The sequence below is a fragment of the Triticum dicoccoides genome, chromosome 1A (assembly GCF_002162155.2).
Source record: "Triticum dicoccoides isolate Atlit2015 ecotype Zavitan chromosome 1A, WEW_v2.0, whole genome shotgun sequence".
NCBI lineage: Eukaryota > Viridiplantae > Streptophyta > Magnoliopsida > Poales > Poaceae > Triticum > Triticum dicoccoides.
In genome coordinates, this window is record NC_041380.1 from 545,150,445 (window position 1) to 545,159,376 (window position 8,932).

Consider the following 8,932-nt stretch of genomic DNA (forward strand, 5'->3'; position numbering starts at 1 on the left):
AGATGGCAGTTCCTTACCTCCCCTCGTAGTTGAGGGATAAATCTTGGTTCTTGGATCTTTCAAGTTCTTCATAATGATAAGCAGATATAAATCCCAAGTGACTCAAAGAATAGAGCTATGCTCCCGGACAACGACGCCAGAAAATAGTCTTGATAACCCACAAGTACAGGGGATCGCAACAGTTTTCGAGGGTAGAGTATTCAACCCAAATTTACTGATTCAACACAAGGGGAGCCAAAGAATATTCTCAAGTATTAGCAGCTGAGTTGTCAATTCAACCACACCTGGAAACTTAATATCTGCAGCAAAGTGTTTAGTAGCAAAGTAATATGATAATAGTGGCAATGGTGGTAAAGAGTAACGATAGCAAAAGTAATATTTTTGGTGTTTTATAGTGATGATAACAATAGCAACGAAAAAGTAAATAAGCGAAGAACAATATATGGAAAGCTCGTAGGTATTGGATCAGTGATGGAGAATTACGCCGGATGCGGTTCATCATGTACCAGTCATAACCTAGGGTGACACAGAACTAGCTCCAGTTCATCAATGTAATGTAGGCATGTATTCCGAATATAGTCATACGTGCTTATGGAAAAGAACTTGCATGACATCTTTTGTCCTACCCTCCCGTGGCAGCGGGGTCCTATTGGAAACTAAGGGATATTAAGGCCTCCTTTTAATAGAGTACCGAAACAAAGCATTAACACATAGTGAATACTTGAACTCCTCAAACTACGATCATCACCGGTAAGTATCACAATTATTGTCACTTTGGGGTTAACGGATCATAACACATAATAGGTGACTATAGACTTGCAAGATAGGATCAAGAACTCTCATATATTGATGAAAACATAATAGGTTCGGATCTGAAATCATGGCACTCGGGCCCTAGTGACAAGCGTTAAGCATAGCAAAGTCATAGCAACATCAATCTCAGAACATAGTGGATACTAGGGATCAAACCCTAACAAAACTAACTCGATTACATGATAAATCTCATCCAACCCATCACCGTCCAGCAAGCCTATGATGGAATTACTCACGCACGGTGGTGAGCATCATGAAATTGGTGATGGAGGAAGGTTGATGATGATGATGGTGATGGATTCCCCTCTTCGGAGCCCCGAATGGACTCCGGATCAGCCCTCCCGAGAGAGTTTAGGGCTTGGTGGTGGTTCCGTATCGTAAAACGCGATGAATCCTTCTCTATGATTTTTTTCTCCCCAAAAGTGAATATATGGAGTCAAGGTTGAGGTCGGTGGAGCGTCACGGGGCCCACGAGGCAGGGGGCGCGCCCAGGGGGTAGGGCGCGCCCCCCACCCTCGTGGACAGGTGGAGGCCCCCCTGACGTGGATCTTTCTTCCAGTATTTTTTATATGTTCCAAAATAATTCTCCGTTGATTTTCAGGTCATTCCGAGAAATTTTATTTCTTCACAAAAATAACACCATGGCAATTCTGCTGAAAACAGCGTCAGTCCGGGTTAGTTCCATTCAAATCATGCAAGTTAGAGTCCAAAACAAGGGCAAAAGTGTTTGGAAAAGTTGACACGATGGAGAAGTATCACCCGCCGGCGAGGCTCCTATTCCCGCCCCTGGGGGCGGGCGAGGCTGAGCAGGCGTGTTGAACGACGGAGGAAGCGTGGGGATCGCCTTAGCACCAGCGGCATCTTCACCTTCTTCTTCCTCGCACCAGGTTTCATCCCCTGCTCTGCTGTGCTGGCCATCAGATCCCCCATCGCCTCCTCCATCACCGCTGGGGCAGGCATCGTAGGGACAGGCACCGGGAGGCCCATCATGGCACCGACGACGAACTCCGTCGGACCAGCAGGCTTGCGACGGTGAGAGCGGAACGCCTTCCACTTCATCTCCTGCTTGGGGTCGTCGGACTCCACCTCCTCCATTACCCAGAGCAACATCCTGAGCGCGCCCACCGGCTCGCCGTCGGCGTGAGGCGCCAATCCTCCGCCTCCGTGAGCATCTTGTATGCCGCCCCCACCGCCTCCTTCAGATCCCTCTCCTCCATGAACCAGGAGATGAACTACATCAACTTCTCCAGCTTCTCTTCGTTTCCGTTGGCTATCTCCCTCACCCCCGCCTCGAGTCTAGGCTTCCAGGGCGCCACGGATCTCTCGCGGTGGAGCACAAGTTTGTGGTGCGGGAGGGGAATGGATCTCGTCGAGTGGGGAAGGGATAGCCACATCTGTCACATCCCTAGCTTCTGGCATTGCACTAGGGTAACTTCATGTGTGCATCATGTTTAAACTTTGAAAGAAACTTGAAATGGGGATTGCCTAAACCCTAGCATTAAAGGAATTCACTAGGTTCAACCAAAATATTTCTAGTAAATCCAAATGGCTTTAAAAAAATGTTCATTATTCTTGGAAAAACCTAGAAACAGTAACCAGAGGTGATGCACATTTTTGCATGACATATTTGGGCTCTGGATTAAATCATACTCTATTTGCATTTGGGCATTTAAATGCTATTAAATATTTTAAATGCTCAAATAATCATAAACTACAATGTTTACTGTAGGATATATTCCCAATAGTGATCATGAGTAGTTTCATGATTTTTGGAAGTGCATAAGTATTTTTAATAAAGCCCTAAAGACTACAGAATAATAGAAAACAAAATTAAAAGAGAAAGAGGGAGAACTTACCTAGCGGGCCAACCGGCCCACCACTGTAGCAGCCCAGCCGGGCAAAGCCAGCCCAGCCCACATCCACCTCCCTGTCGTCTTCCACCTCCTGCCAGTGGGCAGGAGGGCATGTGCCCGCGGTGCGCACGCACGCGCCTCACCACCTCCTACCTCCCTGCTTGTCCTGGCCTTCTCTACACGCGCCACGCCACCCCCTGGAACTCTCTCACTCTCTCCCGACCTCTTCCCCCTCCTTTGCTCCCTTTCTCTCTCGAGCCCGAGCACAGCCGCAGTCGCGCCGTCGTAACGCCGCAGCCACCGGCCCTACCGCGCCTCACCAACGTGTCCATGACCTCCGCCTCGACGCCCTCGTCCTCCTCGTAGACTCGCTCGACGCCGGACGCCCCAAAATGCCGCCCCCGACCTCATCTTCATCGTTCGCCGCCGAGATCACCAGCGACCTCCCGTCTTCATCAGCTCCTCCCCGACCTCGCCGACCCGCTCGTCGTGACCGTGGTGAGCTGCAGGCCATTCCCCCCCTCTCCGTTCTCTTTCTCGCATGTCGTAGCGACTGCACCACGCTTGACCGCACCCGCCGCCGCTTGCGCCCGCCGCTGACGTGGCCCCGGCAACCAAATGGCCCGGGCATCGTGTCCAACATGCTCGCCGCCTCGCGTAGCTGCTGTAGGTGCCATGAACGCGCTACCACGGCCACTGCAGCCCCGTAGCCACAAACACCCGAACGCCGGCGCCGCCCCGAGCTCATTTCCGGCGAGCTTCGGCCGTCCCCACTGCTGTCGCATGCCGCCCTGGATGCGGGCAAGCCCCAGCTCCTCATGTGTGCCCTCCGCTGCTCGATTGGGCGTCGGAGGAGCAATCCTGCGCCCTCCGCCCGCGTCTGCTGCCGCCGGCACGTTAGCCCCAGTTGACCAAGGGGTTTGATCTCCCCTGGCTCAATGACAGGTGGGGCTGCCCTGCTAACTAACCTAGATTAGGATTAACTAAACCTAGCTAATTTAGCTTAGCTACTGACATGCGGGCCCCGCCCGGCTAACTAAGTTAGTTAGGGCTAATCCTATTTGGGTTAGTTAGGTTAGCCGCTGACAAGTGGGCCCTGGTCCCTGTTAATTAGCTAAGTGTTAAATTAATTTAATTTTAAACCCACAGCCACTGGCGTGTGGGTCCAGGGACTAATTAGCCTAGATTAACTTTTAGTTAGTGCTAATTAACCCTGTTAGTTGACCGAGTCACTGACTAGTGGACCCCACTGTTCAGGTTTGACCTGGACCGCCCCGTTGACCTGCTGACGTCACAGTGACTTAGTGCTGACGTAGTAACTCTTTTTCTGGATTTATTCTTTTACAGGAAATTCCAGAAAATAGTTAAAACTTCTAAAATTCATAGTAAATCAACCGTAGCTCCAAATCAAATAAATTATATATGAAAAATGATCAGAAAAATCCAATCTATCCATCTGTACTGGTTTCGTGCATGTTGGAACAACTTATGGCTGCTGTTTAGGCCAAATCATATAAATGGCATTTAAACCCTCACATATGGAGTTTGAATTTGAACCTAAGGTTCAAACCAACTCCATTTAATATGTTGCTAGTTGCATTAGCTCAAAACACAACATATTGACATGTCATGATCATGCATCATATTGTGCATTGCATTGATTGTGTTTTCCTTCTCTGTTGCCGGTATTTGTCCCCTCTCGATAGACGTGGTTTCAACGATGAGTTCGATGACACCGATGAAGAGCTATACTATCTTCAGAAGTGCCAGGCAAGCAAAACCCCCTTGTTCATTCCGATACAATCCCACTCTCTCGCTCCTGCTCTCTTTTACTGCATTAGGACAACAACGATTCATTTGTTACTTGATGCGGTAGTTGAACCCCTTATCCTCTGCATGACCTGTCATTGCCACAGTAAATAGATGAAACCCACTAGCATGAGTAGGAGTTGTTTGAGCCCTGATGTGCCTACTCATTCATGCTTGTTTGTCATTCCTGCTACTACTTAGAGTTGAGTCAGGTCTGATTCATCGGGGATGAATTGGAACAGTGATGAACATGTCCTACTGTGTGTGAGCTAAGTGTGTGAACACGTTTTGGTAAAGGTAGCGGTGAAAGGCCATGTAGGAGTACATGGTGGGTTGTCTCATTGAAACCGTTCTTAGGAACTGAGTTCTGTGTTTGTGATCCATGAACATCTACTACCACACATTGGGCCAGAAACCAATGGACCCTCTCGACTTATTAACTACCCTTGTCCTCTGTCCAGGAGTTGCAACTAGTTTCTGGTGTTTGTAGGATATGTGTTGGTGGCCGTGCGTAGCGCTGACCCTAGGGGTGGGCTATGATGCGTAGATACACCATGGCACGGTGTACCGGGCACCCGTTTGGTGTCTCGGGAACCCTGCACACATCGTTTGGGGCTGTGAGAGAAACTCCAGCCGGATCTCCTCGCGGATGGAACCCGAATAGGCGATAAACCTAGACAAGAGACTTGTGTGGTTAGTCAGGTCGTGGCTGACTCCCTCGCCAGGCTTCCGCTTGAAGGTTGCCGAGATACACGACGTGTACATGGTGGTAAGTGACAAGAGCGTGTGTGAAGAAGTACACCCCTGCAGGGTTATAAATGATCTATTCGAATAACCGTGTATGTGGTAAAGGACTTCTGGGTTGCCTATAACAGTTCATAGACAAGTGAAAGTGGATACTCTAAAACTCGCAAGATAAGTGTGAGTGCTATGGATGGCCTTCTCGTAGGGAGACGGGAGCAGATCCATAGTGGTGTATTGAATGGTGAATATGTGGACTCGTGTGCGCCACCTCAAAAGAGTTGCTTGCAGTCATAGTTCAGGTTAGCCACTGAGTCAAAGCTGGCTTGCTACAGTTAAACTCCACCACCCCCTTTATTGATACCGATGCATATGTAGATAGTTCTGATGTAAGTCTTGCTGGGTACATTTGTACTCACGTTTGCCTATTTTATGTTTTGCAGAGAGACGTCAGTCTCGCTAGTAGTTCCGTGTGGACTTCGACGTTTAGCTTGATACCTCAGCTACGATCTTGTGCCCTCGGCAGGATCTGGTAGATAGTCAGGCTTCTTAGCCTTTTCAAATTTATAGATGTCTGTACTCATACATGTTAAGCTTCCGCATGTGCTTTGATTTGTATGCTATGATTGTTGGGTCATGAGACCCATGTTTGTAATATCTCGCTCCTCGAAGCCTAATGAATAAATACTTTGAGTCGTAGAGTTATGTTGTGATGCCATGTTGTATTTGCACATATCGAGCATATTGTGTGTATGATTGAAATGCTTGGTATGTGTGGGATCCGACAATCTAGTTGTTTATCCTTGGCAGCCTCTCTTATGGGGAAATGTAGTCTAGTGCTTCCATGAGCCATAGTAGTCCGCTACAGCCTGGTTCACCAGAGTCCTGCTAGCCCAGCACTACTGCTTAGGACACTTGACTAGTCGGCATGTATTTCACTTCATTCCTGTGTCTGTCCCTTCGGGGAAATGTCACGCGGTGACATCCGGAGTCTTGCCTAGCCTGCTACAGCCCGGGTTCCCGGAGTCCTGTTAGCCCAGTGCTATAGCCCGGATTCACCCGCTGTTGACCGACATGCTCGATGTGATTCATGTATGCCTGTCCCCATAGGTTAGTGCCGCTTTGGGTTCATGACTAGCCATGTCGGCCCGGGTTCTCTGTCATATGGATGCTAGCGACACTATCATATACGTGAGCCAAAAGGCGCAAACGGTCCCGGGCCATGGTAAGGCAAGACCCGTGCGAATACCGTGCGTGAGGCTGCAAAGTGATATGAGGTGTTACCGACTAGATCGATGTGACTTGGAATCGAGGTCCTGACAACATCGCACTGCGCCGTAGCTTTAATCCTCCGCCATTCCCGACGCTCCTCCTCCTCATTGACCTCGATTCTCGCATCACGCCGCGCATCTGCCCCAATCCCCAGCACCCTGCCAACCAAAACAACGTGACAGGGGAACCGAATTTGTGTACCTTCCTGTATCTCTTCCTTATTGTGTACCCGCACCGCGTCGACTCGCACCCCACGGTCATCCAGCAGCGTCAACCATGGTCGGAAAAGCAGCAGCACCAGCGTCGTTAGGTCGGACATGAGGTGCACCGCCCACCTGCGATCAGGGGGAGCCGCCTCGCTTGTGTCGCCAATGCTGGCCCGTGCCGCCCGAATCGTCATCCCCTCCCATATGGCATCGACCGGCTAATAATGTCACAGCTCACAAGATGACAAGCACTATGTTTGTACTATACTTTGTAGTACTATAATTAATCCAGGTTGCATGGTGCTTAGTTTTGCTGACAGGGTGGCTCTTCCCGAGGGATGCTTGATGGCTTCACCGGTCATCTTGTTCACCATGGCGAACATAGTGTAGCCCTCCTCGTCCTTGATCTTGGTGATGTACCTCAAGTCCTTCACCGAGTGCTTTTTGTTGCCACGCTCGAGGTGGGTTGAAATCGATAAATGGTAAGGGGGTATTTGCAAAACATGCAGTGCTGACCGGCTCGGTCCCGCTGGCTCCACTTGGCTGCTCGTGATTGGGCAAGGACTAAATGTGCACATCTGAGACAAGTTGTAGGACCAAATAGTCGCCTTTGGTAAGTTGTAGGACCAAACCATCGTATTCAGGACAAGTTGTAGGACCTGCAGTGCCATTACCTCTTTCAAAAGGCATGTATCATGACATGATGCCTATTTGGCTGGGCACTGGCATTTGGTGGTCTTGTTTGCCCCATCTCCTTTATAGAGGTTCTTCTCGTCAGCTTTTCTGATCCAAACTGATGAAGTCCGATACTTTCTTCCAGAAGACGTGACACCGCTTTTGGTTAACTTCCTCGGATGCTTCTGGTTGTGGTTTCGACACTCTCGTGCTTTCTTAAAATAGGCTTTCGGCCTGCTTTATAAATAAAGCAACCATCAAGTCCATATAACAAATTCAAGTGCAAGCACAGGAAAAATAAAGTTTGTTGGAGCAACGACATAAACATACCCTAATAAGTACGGAAGAGAAGAAAAAAAGGTCACCAGGTAGTCAATAGATCCGTGGCTATGTGACGGGGCAGGGCGACGACCATTGTTGAGGAAATCGTTAATTGGTAGCATCTCGGTTGGCTAGCGAGTAGAGGATTAATAGGCTAATTGGCAAGTTAATTGGCTGATTTGTCAGTTTATCGGCTACTCAGTGAACCGACGATTAGGGATTAATCAGCAAGTTAACTTGTTTCAAATTCTTGAAGGCGTGCTGCCACATTCATTTCGTCCATCTTGTTGCCAAGCCGGTCTCAATCCCGTTAGTAGAGAACGGGAGTGAGAACTGCAAAAAAACAATAGTTTCAATATAAAGTCATTTGGGACGTGTTTGGTAGGCTGCATACAGCCCAACCAGGACCGAGCGGGATGAAAACGGGCCGTTTGGTTATGTGCGAGCAGGTCTGGCTCACATCGGCACGGAACTTAAAACACCCCAGAGCCTGGCTCGCTGGGAATGCTCGAATCGGCATTTTCTAGCGAGCCAGGCTGAGTCGAACGCAAAAAGAAGATGCGGCGTAGGGGCGATTCGGTCCAAGATGGCAGGAGGGGGAAATCGGCGGAGGCAGGATGGCGTGAAATATACCCACATCGCTCCTTTTACTCGCTCACCCCTGGATCTAGGACAAGCCCTCCTCTGTTATTGGCACCGGCGACGGCGACAACGACTCAAATTTGCGGGTGCGACGGTGGCAACGGCGTTGGTGACGACAGCAACACTCCCCAACAGCGGCAAGTGCTTCTCGCATTCTTCTTCGACTCCATGCGACCACCCTCGTCTCGGCCATGTCTCCCCTGCCCCCTGATGCGGAGCATCCTACGGACATCACCATGTCAAGAGTCCGTTTGGCAAGTGACACGTGCGACCTCTACTTCACATACACAAAGGTGAATCATATCCTTTATACATGCTCACTTGACCCCTTCGAGGATGGTATACTACTTGACACTTCTCCCATGTGCATGCATAGGTATTGTCGGAACGCTGCGGACGACGTGGAGGAGTGCAAGCGCCAAGGAACACCTACACCATCCGCGAGGGAAGCATGGAAACGAAGACGCAAGAAGAAGAGTTGTCGAAGAAGCTCCAGCCACCGGACGACTGGTCGGGTCCAGACGTCCGGCGCCTGAAGATCCACCGGACGACCGGTCCCGACCGGACGACCGGTGTCCCTGCACCCGAGCTAAACGAGCG

General features: G+C 49.8%; 1 pseudogene; it reads right to left on the reverse strand.

The window, feature by feature from the left end:
- Window positions 1-7,365, reverse strand: part of LOC119354935 — a 64,199-nt pseudogene extending 56,834 nt beyond the window's left edge.
- Between the last annotated feature and the right edge of the window lie 1,567 nt (window positions 7,366-8,932).